At 26.0% G+C, this 20,230-nt stretch overlaps 2 long non-coding RNA genes across 2 annotated transcripts in view; both read left to right on the top strand.

Annotated features, from left to right (window-relative positions):
* Window positions 1-387: 387 nt before the first annotated feature.
* LOC122270496 (uncharacterized) lies at window positions 388-9,255 on the top strand. Its single transcript, XR_006225832.2, has 7 exons — window positions 388-1,050; window positions 1,345-1,362; window positions 3,089-3,103; window positions 5,875-5,892; window positions 6,060-6,074; window positions 6,973-6,990; window positions 9,238-9,255. It is a non-coding gene; the product is annotated as an uncharacterized lncRNA (long non-coding RNA).
* Window positions 9,256-10,332: 1,077 nt separating this feature from the next.
* The window catches only part of LOC110282125 (uncharacterized), a 12,341-nt gene continuing 2,443 nt past the window's right edge, over window positions 10,333-20,230 (top strand). The window contains exons 1-7 of the long non-coding RNA XR_002376573.3: window positions 10,333-12,929; window positions 13,023-13,040; window positions 13,212-13,226; window positions 14,621-14,638; window positions 15,929-15,943; window positions 17,116-17,133; window positions 17,847-17,861. This is a non-coding gene — a long non-coding RNA (uncharacterized lncRNA). The remainder of the gene's footprint in view (window positions 12,930-13,022; window positions 13,041-13,211; window positions 13,227-14,620; window positions 14,639-15,928; window positions 15,944-17,115; window positions 17,134-17,846; window positions 17,862-20,230) is intronic.

Raw genomic sequence — 20,230 nt, 5'->3', positions numbered from 1 at the left:
AATAAGGATTTTTTAAGAATTGGCAATAAACCTTGAGAAATTGAACTATTTATCATTCATCTAAAAAATCACTGGATGTGTTATACGAGATGCTTTTAAGTGGTGATTTTTCAGACAGTGATTGATTTTCAGAAATAAATATATTTCTCTTTGTTTACTTGTAATTATATAAATACAATGTATTACAATGTTTTAATTTATTATTATGTATTGCAATGTAAAAAAATTACTGCACCTAACATCGTATTGTATACGATAATCTTATCAATTACAATTTAACTGGAAAAAAAATCATTTTGGAAAATAAAAATAAAGTTTCTTTAAACGTATGTTATTCTGTTTTCTTTTCTTTAAATGTCATCTTATTTCTTTCTTGTTTCAGGAAGTAAGTACAATATTCTACGCATTATTTTAGTTCCTTATAAGTTTTTTTTTTATTTTTATTTTACTTCTAAATGCTAAATGACTCATTTTTTTAAATTTTCACTAAGCGAAACTCCAATTTTTCTATTTACGAAGTTACATTATAACTATAAGTATTCAGTTTTCACTTAGAATAGCACAACACAATTTTTTTCTAATAAGATTTTGGCAATAAACTCTTTCTCCAAGTGGATTTCACTTTTTGATTAGAATAAAAGTATTCAAATTTCTTGTTAACAAATTTAAGAGTGAAACACAAGTGACTTGTGAATTTTTAAAAGGTAAAAAAATATTGCTTGCATATGACAGCTTTTTGAGATATTTTTCTAATTTTGTATTTTAGTTCAGTTTTTATTTAAACTCCTCATTTATTTTCCTTATTTTAAATGATTTCATCCCTAGTATTTGAATATGAACTTTATTTTATGATCAAATGATAAAATTAAAGGGACAGACATGCCGTAGTTTTAAAAAATAAGAGCCATCTCGTAACTTTGAAATTATATTTTTTTACTCATATATTTATTTTCTAACCTGTTTAGTCTATGGTTTCTGTCAGCATCAAATTTATGTTATTACTTTAACAATTTGAAAAAATATTTTTATTTTTAGATATCTTTGGAGGAGGTAAGTACTTATATTTTAATAATAAATAGAAAATATTTAAAAATTAGACTATATTTCTAAATTAGACTATTAAATAATTTTATAAGGCGAAATTTCATAATACTTCTAGAATCAAAAAATCTGATTTTGATCTGCTAAACTTGTTTTATTGAATGTCTATCGAGAGTCCATCGAAAAATTTCTTAAAAAATTATACTCACAATATTTTTTATATAAAAAAATACTTAATTGTTTCAAAATTTAAATGATTCATCACACTTTTTATGACCAATGATTTTTAATATTATATTTCAGCTCAAACATTAATTAATAGTAAGCATTACAATTATTTTGTTTTATTTTAACACATTCAACGGAGTTTCATAATATGTTACAGGAAGTTTCTGGAACTCTACACTTATTTTAATTACTATAGAAACATTCCACATGTAATGTTGTACTAAATTTAATCATAATATTTATGCTATTTGTCTTAATACCAATCTCACTTTGCAATTTCTTTTCTAATTACATGCCTCAAAACTATAAACATAAAATTAATTTAATTTTAAGAGAACAAGCAATTTAAATACATTACATTTTGCTTAAATATTTTATGATTAGGTTACTTAAATGAAAGAAAGTAATATTGATTATAAAATAATAATTCTAAGACTGCTGGCGTTAACTTATTTTTAATTCCAAAAACGTAAAATTTACTGGTCAAATAATATCTAATGTTAGTATAATAAACCATAGCGAATAAATTTTCAGTATGTCATACAAGGTGATAGTAATTTTCTAAAGTTTCAGCATTATTATTCTTGAAAAAAATTACGGATACAGAAATGTTGAAACTACAAATATAATTAAAATATGCATTGCATAAATTTAGCACAGATCGTTGTAAACTAGAAAAGAATGAAGCGCATCGATTCCAAAGATCCATCTAAAGTAATTTTCACCGTAAATATAGTGCAAAATTGCAATATTTGGATTGCATTAATAACATTATTTGTTTGAGTAATTTAATTAATGTAATTTCATAAACAAACTCTGCTCATTAATAAACTAGTGTTTTAAGCTATTTAAATTTAGTTTTCTAAATTTCCGACTTCATTCGCTAACAAAACTCTTATTCGTCACTCGAATAAAATGATCTGTTCTATGTAGTTTTGACGTGTCTCCATTGCTTATGATTAATATTTAACTGTAAAAATGCTTGTTACGTTTTTAAATTTTTAGTTTATATTTCTAAACCTGTCATTTTATTCAAGGAAATGTAATTGAATTAGAAATTGTATTTTGATGCAGTGTCTCAAAACAAGCATAACTGAATGCAAATAATTTAGAACAACACAGAAATCAATTATTAATGAAACCTGGATATACGATTGGTGTCAAAATTGCATCCATAGATGCACTTGTGGTATTTCTGCCATCAGATGGTTAGATTAATGTATAGGATACAATGCGCTTGGTAAAGAGATATTCTTCTAATAATAATAGGATCACAGAAAGTAGGAAAGTGGCATGATTTTTTTTCGGAGCTGGTTAACGAAAACGTTTTATTTAAAAAAAAGTATCAGAACATATAACAGAAATAAAATACATAAATATGTTCATGAATGAACAAATTACATCTTCAGGAACGACATTGATAGAAAGCAGCTTTCGCAATGAAAGGGATTCGGATAAACGAGGTCTTACTGCACACATTTATAATATTATTACATTTCACAATATAATAACATGATAATTTAACACAAAGTTGATGCCATTTAAGCAGATTCAAAACATTTAAATTCAATTATATTTTTCCCAGTTTGCACTGAATCCTTTCGATGTAATCGTAACAAACCAATGAATACAAAATAATAATATTTATAATAACAACGATATAAAATAAATGTAACTTTAAGTACTTTGTACAACAAACTGCTCAGAGTATAGAATTTTAGTAAGAATTATTTTCTTTGGTACAGGTAATGCATTTTTTATTGTTTTTTTTCCTTAAGAAGTTATAGTAGTAATTCATTTTACTTCTTTAAACTTGTAGATGTCGTCGGAGGAGGTATGCAAATTCTTTAAACCTTTGAACTAAAATAATATTTTCCAATGTATATATATATATATATATATTAATAAAAAATTGATTGTGGTTGAATGTATTATAANTATATATATACAGTGGTGGCCAAAAGTGTGGACACTTTTTGAAAGTTTCATGTTTTTCAACTTTGTGTGCTTGTAGAATATATTAATTTTCACTTAAATACAAAGTTTATATACCAAATTAAAGGTAATTTAATGTAAAATTTAATAACAAATACAGTATTACAATATCTGTATTACAAAAAAGGTTATGCAACTAATAGTAAGATCAATCTTAGATTTGCCTTTTTTTAAAGTGATACTTAGCTAAAGTGATACTTAGCACAATCAATGCTTAGTAGGATAACCCTTATTTTTTAAGACAACTTCACAGCGTCTTTTCATCGAGTGAACGAGTGTTTGGAGTTCATCTTTCATAATCACATGGTGCCAAGAATCAATTATAGCTTCACTTAGTGGTTTTTTATTGGATGGACGTTTTTTTCGTACAAGAATTTTCAAACGTCGCCACAAATTTTCAATTGGATTGAGATCATTGCTGTTTCCTGGCCATGGTAATATATCTATGCCTTTATTTTGAAACCATGCTTTGCATACCTTTGCTTTGTGGCATGGAGCTGAATCCTGCTGAAAAATAAATGGTGCGTTGTTGGGGAAGAGGTCCCTGATGGAAGGTATGAATTTTCGTTTCAGAACAGTTTCGATGTACTTTTTGGCATTCAGGATGTCAAATCAGGCCCAAAAAAATGCTCAAGTGCTTCTATCGATAGAAAAATTAAACGGCTATGCCTTCAAGATAGAAAAATTTCATCAGATGCCATTAGATGTGAAATGAATGCAGTGGGTATTGCAGTAAGTTCAAGAACAGTAAGAAGAAGGTTATCAGGATTTGGACTACAAGCTAGAATTCCAAGGAAAAAAACCATTTTTAAATCAAAAGCAATGCGAAAAACGAGTTAAGTGGACAGAAGAACACATTAAATGGTCAGAAAATCAATGGAAGCAAGTAATCTGGAGTGATGAGAGTAAAATATTGCTCTTTGGAAGAAATGGTAGAAAATACGTGAGATGTAGAGCAGGTGAAGCACTTCATCCTGGTTGCATTCAAGCAACTACAAAAAATCCAACAAATGTCATAATTTGGGCATGTATGTCTGCAGATGGTGTGGGCCGAATTCAAGTGATTGATGGTATCCTGAATGCCAAAAAATACATCGAAACTGCCCTGAGACCGAAATTGATACCTTCCATCAGGGACATTTTCCCCAACAACGCACCATTTAATTTTCAGCGAGATTCAGCTCTATGCCACACAGCAAAAGTATGCAAACCATGGTTTCAGAATAAAGGCATAGATATATTACATATATATTACATATATATTAGAAAACAGCCCTAATCTCAATTCAATTGAAAATTTGTGGCGACGTTTGAAAATTCTTGTACGAAAAAAACGTCCATCCAATAAAAGACAACTTATTGAAGCTATAATTGATTCTTGGCACCATGTGATTATGAAAGATGAACTCCAAACACTCGTTCACTCGAGAAAAGACGCTGTGAAGTTGTCTTAAAAAATAAGGGTTATCCTGCTAAGTATTGATTGTGTAATTATCACTTTACAAAAATGCAAATCTAAGATATATCTTACTATTAGTTGCATAACTTTTTTTGTAATACAGATAGTGTAATACTGTAGTTATTATTAAATTTTACATTAAATTTTCCACAATTTGATATATAAATGTTTGTATTTAAGTGAAAATTAATATATTCAACAAGCACACAAAGTTGAAAAACATGAAACTTTCAAAAAATGTCCACACTTTTGGCCACCACTGTATATATATCATTTCGAACTTATATTTATTTTTGAAAAAGTTGCCACTGAATATAGCTATGTACAATGAAGATCTCTAAATTTAGTTTATGTATTTTAATTTAGTGCGTTATTAAATATAAACATATATTTTTTAATGAAGCGGTTCATATAATTTCGTATTGGTTTAAAAATTAAACATTTTTACTCTAATATCTAATTAAAATTGATTTGTAGAATAGTTTAAATATTTTTAAAAGTTTTTCAGTTTAAATTGTAATTCTGTTCATGTTTTATGCAAACAAATATGCTTCAGACCTTATAAACATGGTTTCCGCTACAGTGCAGCAAAATAGAGCACGTGCAATCATGGATTTTTAATCACTTGTTAAATTCTGAAACATTTTTGCTAGCAAACTTGGATAAAATGTAAGCCAAAATTTGCATGATTTGTTTTTGAGAAAGCAGATCACAATAATCTGTTTTCCATCACTAATAATCAAATAGTAAATAACTATTACGTGAAAGTTAAAAACTTACTAAATAATGTTTATAAATTATAGTTCATAGATTTGGTATGTTACATGTAATATTTTAGAAATATTAGTTTTTACAAACATGTTAGTTTTTAAAAACGTGTTAGCTTTTAGAAACACAGAAGACTATATTTACGACTATATTTTATTTATTTTATGTCTATATTTACTTGTTTGTAGTATGAGTTTTAATGACTTATATGTTTTTATATTCATCATGCCATTATTTATTTTTAACGTCAATCATTCCATCTAAAAACGACTTCAAATCTGTAATAGCTGATATAAGTAACTAACTTTTATAGTTAAATAAAGCTAATTTTTTCATACTTTTTCAACATGTATGGATGAGAAAAAAATATATTTATTTTCCAGCGGATCAAGCAGTTAGCGGTGAGTTTTTATATCAGTTTTCTTAGACTAAAGTTAAATGTTTATTTTTAAATATATTACTTTTTAATTTTGAAACAAAAAAATTACAAAAGTTGTGCAATGATTTAAATATCAAGTTTAAAATAAAAATTGTTTAAAGTGTTCTTGCTTTCTTTTTTCAATAACAGATTTCTTCTGTGGCTGTAAGTATTTTTTTTGTAATTAATTTTTAAATTATTGGTCTGTAGTTCAGTAGCATAATTTTGTATTCATAATTTAATTCGTAAATTAACACAATCCTATACAACACACTGCTGTAAAATTCCAATAGTTATATGGATTTGCCAGTTTGTTTTAAAATTAATTCAGGATATATTGCGAGCAAAGTAACATTAACAGTAGCAAACAGACACTGAAAAATATTTGTATATTAATTCCTTTTTAACTTTATATTTATTCTTTTTATTTATTTTTTTATAAAAAAATGAAACTATTTTTCCTTCTAAAATGAACATCAGTGAATATTTTGAAATGCAAAACTGATATTAATGCATAAAAACTGTTAGGAATCATCATTTTAAATGTAAACAAAAAAGTTTTGTAAAAATTAATCTGCTTTTTAAAAATATGAAAATAATTTTTTTTAACAGATTAGGTATTAAGAAATTGACTATATAAATGCATTTCAATAAATTTATGTAATATCCGTAAATTTATATTTTTGAAAGAGACAAACGAATTTTTAAAATTGCTTAACTTTGATTATTTATTTCGAACTTAAGCGACACATATAATAATATATCCATTTAATAATTCAGTATTAATTTTAAACTTCATAAATACTAAATTATTGGTATTTTTTAAGTTGAAACCATTTAAATTGTTTACTGAAAAGACATTTAAGAAAATCACCTTTGTAGATAATAAAAAAAAAAATTGAGTAGATTTAACGTGATTTAATGATTGAGAAAAAAAAATATTTGTACACTAATTGAGTTAATTACTATGTTTGAGTATTATTAGAATTAAACGATTTTGAACTAGTTATTTTAATAGTATGTTTTGATAATGTATATGTATTGTTTTCTATTTTGCTTTCAGTCAATCGAGTGTTCAACAGTAAGTTGGTTACATTTTTAAAAAATCACTTTCTTTTCTGTTTACTAAAAAATATACCAAACATTTTACATTTAAATGAAAATATTAATTACTTTTTAAAGTAAAAAATATATTTGTTATTATTTTCACTGAAATTATTTCTTTATAAAGAAATTCTTCTTACACAATTACAACTTTGATAATAGTAAATGTTTAAAAATTCAAAGCAAAATTGCCATTTATTGCAGAAAAATGCAAATCCCTCCTTGAGATTTTTGCATCCTCTTAGATCATCTCTAGCGTGAGAGCAGAGTGCGGTCTAGCATTGAGGCATACAAGTTCTTTATGGTGTGCAACAGAATCTCACATTTAACAGTTGCTGTTCAAATAATGCTAAATTAACTAAACTCGGAGACTGTTCAACTTGCCGTCCCATGTGGTCTCATATAGTTTCGCTCCGTTACAAATCTGGGATAGAGTAGACCAGGGAACGGTGATAATTTTATGGAGGCATTCCTGTGACACACTTGCTGTGGGTGGCTGACCATTTTTTGTTGAAAAATGAGTGTCATTTTCTACATATCCTAAATTTTATGACATTGAGCTTAATTCTCTAACCATGCGCTGAATAACATTGATTTATGTTCTAATGTAAGTTAGTATTCTCTTACAATTTTGTCATTTACTATTAAAAAATAAGCTAGAAACACTGCTCCGTAAAAAGGTGAAAGAGAGAATTAACGAAAAATTTCTCATTTAAAATATGTTTTGCTTCACATATATGCTTTAAGTATCAAATAATTCTTGAATAAATTTTTTACACATACCGGGTGACAAGAAATAACTAAACCTTTAAATCGCATTATAATCTCACATAAAGATTTTAATTAAACATTGCATCATTAACCCCTGTTACGTAGTACAAATTTTGAAGAGTTTATATCCGTATTAATGCAGAAATGTAAACCTGCCACAATTTTGCTGGTTACAGCTTGTAACCCATCTACTCATATGTTATCCCACTCTTTTTTATCGGGGGTGCCAAATTAATTAGAGCAAATCTTTGTCTTCAAGACATTATCTTAATTGACCTTGTCTTCTGTATAGGTTTCACGTCCGGGTCACCAATTGTATAGGTTTCGGTGATGGGAATGTAAGACGTCAAATGAAACAATATGGCAAGGAAACATCCTCTCTGATTGTAAAAGATAACATCATTAAGAAACTCATAAAACTCCAATTAACAGGTTATTCGTTAAAAACATTAAAAGTTGTTATTAAAAGAACAATTAAAACTTAAACTTTTGATTGTAAACATCTCATACTGCAGGCGGGCGTCACCGGGTAGAAACGGAATATCGGTACGAGGTTTTCGGACGCTGCACAACAACTCTTTTGAAGGAATGCTGGAATGCTGGAAATGTAGTTTATCTCGGCCTTTGGCGCGAAGCGCCACTTACCGATTCATCGGAACTGTATATGTCATAATGTGGGATGTCGAAGTTAAAAAATCTTTTGAAGGCAAACTGTCATCTGCTTAAGTACTGGACATCAGCCTCTTCACTCCCTGCCTCGGCCGCCGGTTGTACTTTTCCGCCGGTATTCATCCGCGCAGGAACTATTCCGGTTCGTCCTCCTACCTTCGGTCTTCGATCCAATACTCGATCCTTCTACCTCGGTTTTCATGCTATCTCAGCTGTCGCAACCAACAGCCTCTACATCTTCTATGTTTCAATTACATCTTTAAAACAAACCTTCGATTTAAATATGAACCAAATAGAAAAGTAAATTTTATTCGAGTAATTCAGATAAGGTGGTCGTTCCAATACAGTACGATAATAAAATAAAGCCTTTCATGCCATTCTAGAGTGTTTTTAGATCCTAGTACTGCAACCTTACATATGAATGCATAAATAAACTATAGTACGCCTATTTGAATGTTTTCTGAAATGAGTACTTAGCATTAAAATATTATTATAATACTAGATGAAAATATTAGGTTCAACTCTGTCATTTCAGTCCCCTTCATTTTAACTAAACGAAAAATAAAATGAGCAGTTCAATTTTAAATCACATTTTTAAAAGTCTGTAACAATCGCATTGAGATATTAACTCTTCACTTATATTGATAATAATCATATTACGTTGAACATGTCTAAATGCATAGCACTATGAATATGATTTGAAACACTCCTATTTTTTACTCCTCATTCAAATTTTAATAATATGTATTTTAATGATAAACATAAAATGTACTTCTGATTATAGAAATTGGCAGCAAAGGTGAGTGATAATAATGTTATTCATAGTTTAGGATTATTATTTTTTCTTTATCAAAATATAAGGCAAGACATCATGATTATCTTTTCCTTCGCTTGATATTTAAAATACACTCATGATTTATATGAAAATTTTTTTATAGCTGGCAAAGGTAATGGTTTTTTCATTACAAATGTAGATTGAATTTTTATAGTAAATATATTCCATATAATATTACATATTAGATTACAGTATTCAATATATTTTCCACACTTTAGTCAGAATTGATGTATTTTTAAAAATATAGAAATTTTACGTTATTATTTTCTTATTTCAATTAACATTAAATAAAACTTTCAATATACTTGAAATATACAGAAAAACTTGAAATATACAGAAAAAAACAGTCCCAAATGAAATTTTATTTATCTATTAAAGCTTTTTTTTCTAAAAACGTTTTTAAAATTTCAAAATATGATACTTTAATTCAACATTTCATATCAGAAAATTTTTTCAACGGGATTTTAATTAACATTAAATAAAACTTTAAAATATGTAAAAAAAACATTTTGATATTAAATCCCCAATGCAGAATTCTGCCATTTTCAATATATTATCTTGAAAGATTGCTAACGTTTTCAATCATATTTATTTTTGTAAAAAAATATCAATTATCCATGAAATATCCAGTAAAAAAAGCAATCCCAATTCAAATTTCATTTATCTTTTAATAACTGTAGTAATCTACAGTTCTTTCTAAAAACTGATTATAAATTTCAAAATATGTTACTTTAGTTCAACATTTCATCCCAGAAATTTTTTTTCAACAGGAGGTATGTGTTTTAAAGTTCGACTTTTTCCACAAAAGTATTTTACTACTTGTATTATAAAAATAGCTAAGTAGATATTAGGAATTCATCAAATACAGTTTTTAAGAGTTTTACTTAATTATTTTTTTAAAAAGATTGTTCCAAAGTGAAACTTTTTTGAACTAAAAATAAAAAAAATATGAAAGCTAATCAAAAAAATATTAATACATTATTTGAAGCAAAATTGAAAAAAAAATTTAATATTTTATAAATTTTCTTATACTGGGTATCCAACACCGGAGACAAAAATATTTTATAATTTGAAATATTCATGCAACTTGTCCAAGATTCAAAAGCACTTAACTCTTGTACAGGTTTCTATTTTTTACTAAACAAAACTCAGTTACAATCTCTTAACTTGAAATTTACTTTCATTGGTTCGAAATCTAACAGAGTCAATAGAAACTTTTGATCATCCTCACATAGATGGTATCATCGAGAACTGGAAACAAGTAGACAAACTAAAAGAAAATGTATTTTAAATGTTTCTACTTTTCCGAAAGAAATTTGTTTAATGAAAAAAAAAAAAAAACATTATTCTAAAGAACATTACATTGCAATTTTAAGATACTCAGCGGAAAAAGCTTGTTTCTAATGTATTGCTGGGAAACTATAACTTAAAGACTAATAGGTGAATTACAATTATTTGGCTTGTAAAAACTTCAAAAAGATTTATGACTCTCTCCATTGTTGGAACAGTTGAGTTTCGATTAAATCTCTAAAATTTCTCCCTGTGCTAATTTATGTCTTCTATTCTAATGCAGGCAAACAAAAAAATTTTTTAAATTGTACTGAAATGCTCAGACGGAAAAATATTTACAAGTTTGATTTTTTTTAAAATTTGACCTATTACTAGACTGTTAGAAATTTCGCTGGAAAATGGTTAAATAACAATTTATTGAATGCTTATTTTACCATATTTAATCAAAACAGTCAAACATAAATAAATGGTAATCAAATGATTAAGTTTGCGAAAAACTGTTTATTAACTGCTTTCACCTAATACGGTTAAACAACAAGAATTTTATCGCACCAACTAGAACCACCAAATGAAGCTTCTTAGTTTTATGCAACTGCTCACATATCATAGCCAAGAGGGCTTATCTGTCAATCTCATGATCGACAGAACTGGTGTTCGAGTCCTAGTCTTGACACCACAATATTTTCTCCATTCCCTGCAACATATGAAGAATTTCCAGTGTCCGGCACTCTCCAATGCTCATTAACTTACGAAAAGCCGAGTTTTATTGTCTGTTTGAATATATATATTTTTTTTAGGTTTTTGATAAATGCTAGTTGTAAATGGTTACAAAACCGTGTAGTTTTGTATTTATGGTTTTATAACCATACTTTTTGTTAATGATTTGAAAACCATAAAGGAAAGAAATGTTATTTACCGCAAACTTTACGGTTATTAGGATGTACAGACAGCTGCCAGTTATTTTACCATAATTTTAGAAAAATTTTTAACAGTGCAGTTTGTTTTCACTTGAGATATCTCATAAAAATGTAAGACATTACATAAAAATTTTTTTACTATATTGATTCTTAAATCGACTTCAATTCTTTGGCGTAATGGCATATTTTCCTAATTATTTTGTAATTACCTTTCTTCTAAAAATCAGCACATTACATCCTTCAACTGGATTATTCTAAGAACTACACCATATTTTTTTTTTCATACTTGTTTTTTTTAATTATTTTGTTTTACCTTTGCATAACATTTTGAAATGGCATGAGTTTTTAACAGATACCGACAAATTATTCACTCACTTAAAATGACTTTATCCGCCACTGTTACCTTAAAAAAGCAATTCAAATAGATTCTAGAAAATCTAAGCAGCTGCCAGACACTGGACGAAAATTCTTAATCCTTTTTTATATTAGACCACTTGTAAAATAATTATCTTTCTGGAATCGTAATGTTCTGCAAAAATTATATTTGTTGAGTCGGCATATAATTTTGGGAATTTTATGATACGCGTCTGTGAGCCTTTCAAAAAATCCGAATGATAAGAAACATTATTTAAGATGTAGTAAGAAGTTTATTTATGATTTAGTATTTGAAAATCATTTACGTTAAAGCAATGAAATAGGCTCAAGAAAAATGTTTAATCATATGATGAAAATAATGATCACAATAAAGCATTATAATTATTATTAAGTATTTCTGAGAGTATTATATTTCTATAAGTTAAAAGTTTCTAAAAGTATTTAAGTGTGATTATAAAACTGCATGTGCTAATATAACTTAAACTGTTTTATAGTTAGGTAGCAAGATACTTATCTTTGCAATTAAAGATTTACGAAAGTTAAAAAAGGAAGTTTAATTAGATATATGTATTTTCATCAGTTATTACAATACATAAATATATTATAACTTATTTAATAAGAGAAATACATAATTTGTGTCTAAAATGCTATAGTTTTTGTAGAAATAATTTTAATAATAAAAACATTTTTTGGACATATTTTAAACATTCGCATAAATTCCCCACAACTTTAAGTTATATTTCGATTGCGTACATAATATTTATAGCTAAAAGATATGCTTTCGAAGACAATTAGTTTAAATTGATTAAAGCTTTTTATTACAGAAAACCTCAACATTTTTGAAATATATTTTAAAAATCAAAATAAAATAAACAGATAATTTTGAAAATGTGCTATTTTGATCCTTAAAATAATTTTGAACGAACATTATTGCTATTAGTGGGACACACTTCGGAATTTCTCTTTTTTTTATTAAAAGTAAAACTCTGCCTGATTAAAAAAATTCTCGAAATAATTTTATTTCTGCTATCTTTCATTTGACAGATCTCATAGGAGGAAGTAAGTAATGTTTCTATTGTTATGTTTCTATTCATCTCGTTATTAACAGGTTTCATCTCGTTACATAATCTTTATTTTTTTATTATATTTTAGTATTGAGTGGTGCTAACAGTAAGTCTTAGTCTTAATTTATTTAAATTTCTTTTGTACATTTATATTTTATTTTGTACATTATGCAAATATATCCTTTCTAAACATTTTTAAACTTTTCTACTGGCCCTATGCACCAAATAATACTTATCACATTTATTCAGATTGTTGAAACTCACTTTTGCTTTATAGCATTCATTACTGGCGGTAAGTTAAGATCTTTACTGACATATAATTTTACTTTATGTTATTATGTTTTATTTTACATTATTCAGAACATTATATTTTAAATGATTACAATTCATTTTCAGTATTGATTTAACTATTAATTAAGTAATGGAATCACCAAAATTCTCCAAAATCATTAAATTTTTAACTTTACACGTAAACTAAAAGTTGCACAATTGAAATAAAAGTAAGATAAAAAAAATTGCTAATCTTACTAAATAATAAATTTTACTACTAAAATAAATACTAAAATAATAACTTTTAAATCATATGTAAAGTCCCTGAAGTATAAAATGAGACGAAATTCACACGCAACCTCTTTTCTAAATGTTTAAACTTAATTTTGAGCAATAAGAAAATTAAAATATTTTTTTCAAGCAATATTTTGGAACTGTAAAAATATTGAAGATATAGAAGAGCATCTTTATATCAAATATAGAAGAACATCTTTAAAACAAAAAAACATATGAATTTAGTGAAAACATTATCCAAAAGGTAAAATAACTTTCCCCGTGTAAAAGAATATAGCCTAACTACTACTGGTTTGACTGGAAAAAAAATGTATTTAATTGTTCCAAAATTTATAATATATTCACGAAAACGTTTCAAATTTAAGATAGTTAACACCATTTTTGATGGTAAATTTTAAAGTCTATGAAAATATAGCCAATTGTTTTCATGGTAAAGATTTGTTTGTTTGAATTATTCAACGCTAGTTTCACATTCAAAAATCGCTGATTGCGTCAAATGGTATATATAGTCAAATATGAAAAAATAAGATTCCTTCCCTAGGTTCGTTTTGCATGATTTTTTTAAAACTTTTTATGACTATAATTGAACATTAATTCAAATAAGCCTTGATTAGTGCACTTAAATTGTCTTACATTTAGATATGACACTAAAAACTATTCTACGTCCTAAATGCTAGAAACCTGTATTTACGAAATTGTGTAAACGTATACAATAAATACAAAAACTTTATTTTAAAAAAGAATCACTTTCTTCCCTTATTGAGAAAATCATAATTTTTCGACTCAGTTAAAATTAATATCATTTTATTAAAGTTTTGGTTAATGTGGCAAACGATTTATGCAGACCGCGAAGATAAGAAAGCAATAATTTTCAATAATTTATAAAAATATCTCATTCATTACAAGAAATATTAAAACATATTTTTTTCATTCAAAATCATTTCCAGTCATAAAAGCCTAAGTTAGAAAATTGCATTTCTATAAATTATGCTCTATTAAAATGAACTTTGCTCCATTCGGCGACTGTGGAGATCAAATGATGGACACGAAAGTTGAAAATATTGTGAAAGCAAATATATGTCTCATAATTTTAATTATTTTGATGTTCTACTTTTATTATAGCTGGCAGTTTCTTTGGAAGTAAGTGATTCATATAATTTTAATTAAAGAAATTCTAGATATGTAGAAAACATGGTTTATGCATTTTTGAGAAAAATAAAAATTTTCTAATAGTATCTAGATCCGGAAAAAAATCTATAAATCTTTATTCAGAGTGCCATAAAATATATAATATTGAAGGGAACCTTACGTAGAAATTAAGGAAAATATAATAAAAAAATCAAAAGAGATATAACAAAACTTATCAAAATATTCAGTAATGTATTAAAAAACCATACTTGTATTATAATACTTGTAAATATTTATTTGCATTATAATAAATTTATAAAACATCTAAACATCTATTATCTAATAAATTGATTAAAAAATATTCAAAAAATTTTTAATTTAAAAAATATACTTTTTTTTTAAATCAAAGCAATTATTCTTACAAATCATTTTTATAAACGTCCATAGTGGTTTTGTCATTTATTTACGAATAGTTTAATGTGCTGTTAAGCAAAAAACAAAAGTTATTAAATTAGCAACTATCCAGCTTGACAACCTTATACATCCAGACTATTTTGTCTCGAAGCTTTAGAAAAAGATTTGTCAATTTCTTATATCGTAATAAAGGAATCTGACTTGTTGCAAAACTATTGTTCTTTAAAAAAGAGGCTTAATTAAAATTTTAATTTTATTTTTAGTAAACAGGGCTCCTAAAACTATAAATTAAAAGTAAAGTTTACAAATTTATGAAAAACTTTTTTTTTTTGAAAAAAAGGCAAATTTGAGCTCAAAAATTATGCTGTGCATAAAGCTCTACAACAAACTCAAACTGTAAGGCAAAAATTTCATACTAATTTTTTATGTGCCAATGATGTGATTACTTGTGTTTTGGAACTCAAATCTTAAAATAATTCAAAAAGACAATGAAAAAGAAAAAAAAATATGTTGCTGAAAATTAAGCTTTGAAAAAGTATTCTAAATATTCTTTCAGCATACGAAAAATTAAAATTATTTCACTTTAAACATTCGGAGGTCAAAAATTTAAAAAAAATCAGGAAAGTTAGATAACTAAAGCTTAAATATAGATAATAAATGAAATAAAAATAAATAAAGAAAAGTCTGATAAAATTTCGTTATTTTACCACCTTAGTGAGCAAGAAGAGCAAATTTTTATCATTAAATTTGAAATAAAATTGTTTATATATATTCAATGAGAGATCTCTTACGAGGAATGATTATTTCACAAAAATATTTTTTAACAGCATAAACATTCTGCAAATATATTCTCCATATATTTAAAAACAATTTTTCTCTCTTTGACAGATATTGGAACCAATGGTAATTTTTAATTCTTATGTTAAGTCTTATAAGAATATTTAAGTTTTATAAGATTATTTGATCACATTACTTTATGTGATATTTTTCCGTTAGATGCGTAACTCCAATTTCTATTACTAAATAAAAAGCATATCCCCAATATTTTTTTATTTTTTGGTTTCTAAACATGCTAGTTGTAAATGGTTAAAAATCAGTATATTTTTGTTTTCATCGTTTCTTAACCATACTAGTTGTAACGGTTTCAAATCCGTAAAAATAAAAAAAATGTTCTTTAACGTAAACTTACGGTTAATTGTATGGTCAGACTGCAGCTGATTATTTTACTGTACATTTAGAAAGAAGATTCAAACTGTGCCGTATAGTAGTATTTTTGTATTAAACTACTTATTGCATATAGTTTGATAATGATTAACATAGCAGTCATGGAAATATTCATTAGCTATTTTAACAATTTTACAAAAATGCTTTATGTAGATTTTAATAAGTATTACAGCCTCTAATGATACAATTTCGTTGCTTTTTATTATAATATAGCATATAAAAATGCTGCATTAAAAACTATCTTAAATGAATAATAACAAACAAAAGCTCTAACTTAAAACTTTAAAAACTTCTTGTAAACAATATTTTCATGCTGAATATCTTTTATTAGGGTTGCACTTATCATAACTACACGCAGAGTTTTAAAGGAGAAATTTGACTTCATTTATTTTACTGATTAATGGTACAAATTTTCTACTTTCTAACTCTCTCATAATTTTTAAAATAATCTTTTAACCTTTAAAGTATTTTTTACACTCAAATTACCGTACTACCATCAAGTTGAGCCTGCTGTAAATCTATAAAATACATACGTGGTAACATTACTTAAGAAAAAAAAATCATAAACAAAGAAAGTTTAAATTATTAATTCAGTGCCTGATGGCGTTTAACTTCATATATTGCATGAAATTTTAATGTAAACTCTATGTTATATACTCAATTTTTAAGCCATTTCAAAACCTCAATAGAGTAGCTGCTTGATATATAAATAAAACGTTACTAGTTATTAAACATTTATCTATATTCTACTAATATCAAAATTTGAGTCTTCAAAAATATATTGGCAAAACTAAAATTTTAAAACAAAGTTTATAACACTTTTTTTTAACTGGATTTATTCTTTGTTTTAGCTCTTGGTGCCGTTACAAGTAAGTAAAATATTTGTGTTTTCAATTTAATTTTTTTCAAATGTCCAGAATTTTCAAAAATTAAAAATACAAAAAGGGAACAATTAAAAAAATTTGTCAATAAAAAAGTTTTTATGAAATTTTAACAATCATTTCATGATTAAGTGGTGATAAAAATTATTAATAAAAGCATTTTTTATGTATCTCTTAAATGTTTCATAAAACTTATGCACTGTGTACGATGTCAAAACATGAACAAACTTTTGTATTTTGCTCCGAAGAATATTAAATTACGTTTATAATTTTACATTTCGTATTAACTGTATGATTTGCCTTTTTATTTCAAAGAAACGTAGCTTTCAATTTTCCTGATCAATAACTAAAAATTCTTAAAATAGCTCGCTAAAATTTCTTATTCTATTTAAATAGTAAAACATATGTATAGGAGATTTGTCATTTTTTTCTGAAAACTGTCAATATGAATACTTTTTGTTGTTCTTTAAAGTTTCTCCTTTTAAATCGTTAAAATTACAAATTTTTATTGCATTCTTTACTTTTAATAATTTTGTTTAAATTATTGCCTTAACTTTATTGAAGCAAAATGAAACAATTTCTTTCAATGAAATTAAGGGAACATTAATTGGCACATTCAAATATAATAATATATTTTTTTTATAATTGCAATTCGTATTTTTTTGGTGTGTGTTTCATATTTTCCAATGAAATTATTATAGGTGGTGTCAGCGATGGTAAGATTTCAATTTTTTATTATTTTCTATAATTTTTATGGAAATTTATGTTACAGTTAAGTTAATACATTTTTAATGAACAAAAAATCAAATTATTTTTTATACTGCTAAAAAAAATTTCTTATTGAAGCAAATTTTAAAATGTGTTCTTGATGATACCAACTTTTGTTCCTTTTTGCGCGATTCATTTGGATACTTTCTTTAATTTAGCTGAAATTAGTATATCGATCTAGATTTTAAAATGCAAAGACACAGTACTTTAAAATGCAATCTACAATATCTCACCTCTTAGTTTAATGTGCTTAGTTCATGTGCTCAAAATTAAACTTTCCACACTTCATGTACAATTTTCTCTGGAATTACGAAAGCTACAATCGCAAACTTTTTACTATAGTGTGTATACGAGACATTAAGACATAGAATATTCTGATTACTTATAAATCATGAAGCATCATTTTTACCGTATTGTTCTGGAAAAATTTTAAAAAATAAACAAAAACTTTATTGCTCAAAATTTTACCACTGTATATGTAAAAAAAATACATTGATGGAGTCCCTATATTTAATGATTTTTAACAAAAGGGTGCACAAAGACAGGCATTGTAATATCATCGGCATAGGGTCTAACTCTTTTTAATGATAAAAATAAAAGAAACTGTTCAAAATTCAAAGTAATTTTAAAAAAAACATAAGCTTCCGTTTCTTCATAAAATTTTTCAATCTCTCTAGGAGTAAAAAAAATACCCTTTTTATCTCTAATAAAATGCAATATTAGAATTTTCTTTATTAATGAACTCCAAATTATGCTGAAACTTCGGTGAGTTTTTTTCTCCGTGACCATTTTCTTCAACTTTGAAACAATATGTCTCAAAACTTAAAAAAGTTACCAACATATTTAAAACATACCACTTTTAGTTATTTTACTTTACTTGTTTCTCAGAAAATTCCTAAATTATTTTCAGTAGGAACGATATAAAAATTTAAATTAAGATTTTATTAAATATTTTGCACATCAATGAGTAAAATTGATGCAGAAAAAATTAAGTACTGATATTTTTATAAAAATTTACCCGAAGTATTATACAGATACACTTTTAAAACGGTACCTCTGATTTATTTGATGAAAACGAAATTCACTGTATCTCTAAAAATTAAAGATGCAACGTGATTTTCATTCTACATTCCTCTAACACTTGATTAAACGTATGTTTCATGAATAATGAATACTACATTTTTTAGGCAATCTCATTATTTCGATTTTAAATTTTAATTAATGGCTATGATAAGTTGATTAAGGCTATTTCGTGCAATTTATCATTGCGAGAAGTAAAGATCGTGGACATTGTAGGAGAGGTTATTAATTATAATAATTATAATTAAATCCCTCACAATAATAATTGCACTTGAAGAAAATTTTGGTAATTTTTACAAACATTATAATAATATTAAAAAGGGGGTTTTCGCCTTAAGTTTCAAAAATTTAAAAAATGAAACAATTTTTATTGAAAAAAATTTAAAGAATCAGAGAAAAATAACCACTGATTTAATGAATTCGGGACACTGAAAATTTGCCATATTTTATCCGCTTATTTTTGTCTGCTCTGAGCACTGCATATTATCTTTTAGCATTTAGACAATAGCCTATGTCTTCTGGCAGAGGGACAATTTTCATTCCTTTGAAAACTCTTTTATTTTGGAAGGAGATATTACGCTGCCTTTTATTTTAACATGATATTTTTGAAAGATTCATTGATTTACTCACTTACATGAAAATTACAAAGAAAATTAAGAAAAACAATAAGTTTCATTTATTGCGCATAAGCTGCAAGTAAACAGGTCTCATTAGATAAGTTCAAAATGAAGATGAAACAAAGGAAAATTACAGACATATGAAGAGAAAAAAGAGGAGGGAGGGAGAAAAATAATAATTAAAAAATAATAAACAACTTAGGGGAAAAATAACAAACAACTGGGGAAAAAAAGGGTAAAAAATGTTTTTAAAAATCTGGAAAATAAATAAATAATAAATTTTCATCATCTCACACGATCATATCCGCAGGAAAGATTTTATGGATCCGATTTTATCCTTTTTTTTTCCAGTTGTTTGTTATTTTTTCCCCAGTTGTTTGTTATTTTTTATCATTATTTTTCTCCCCCCCCTTTTTTTTCATATTGTCTGTACTTTTCCTTTGTTTATCTTCATTTTAAACTTATTTTATGAGTTCTATTTACTTGCAGTTTATGCGCAATAAATGAAACTTCTTGTTTTTCCTAATTTTCTTCGTGTTTTTTTGTATTCATTTAGTTTGCTATATATATATATATATATATAAGTATAATGCCACAATAAAAAACCATAAAACTGTATT

Source organism: Parasteatoda tepidariorum, chromosome 7 (assembly GCF_043381705.1).
Source record: "Parasteatoda tepidariorum isolate YZ-2023 chromosome 7, CAS_Ptep_4.0, whole genome shotgun sequence".
Lineage (NCBI taxonomy): Eukaryota > Metazoa > Arthropoda > Arachnida > Araneae > Theridiidae > Parasteatoda > Parasteatoda tepidariorum.
Note: the sequence above shows the minus strand (reverse complement) of the source record. Positions and strands in the feature narration are given on the sequence as shown.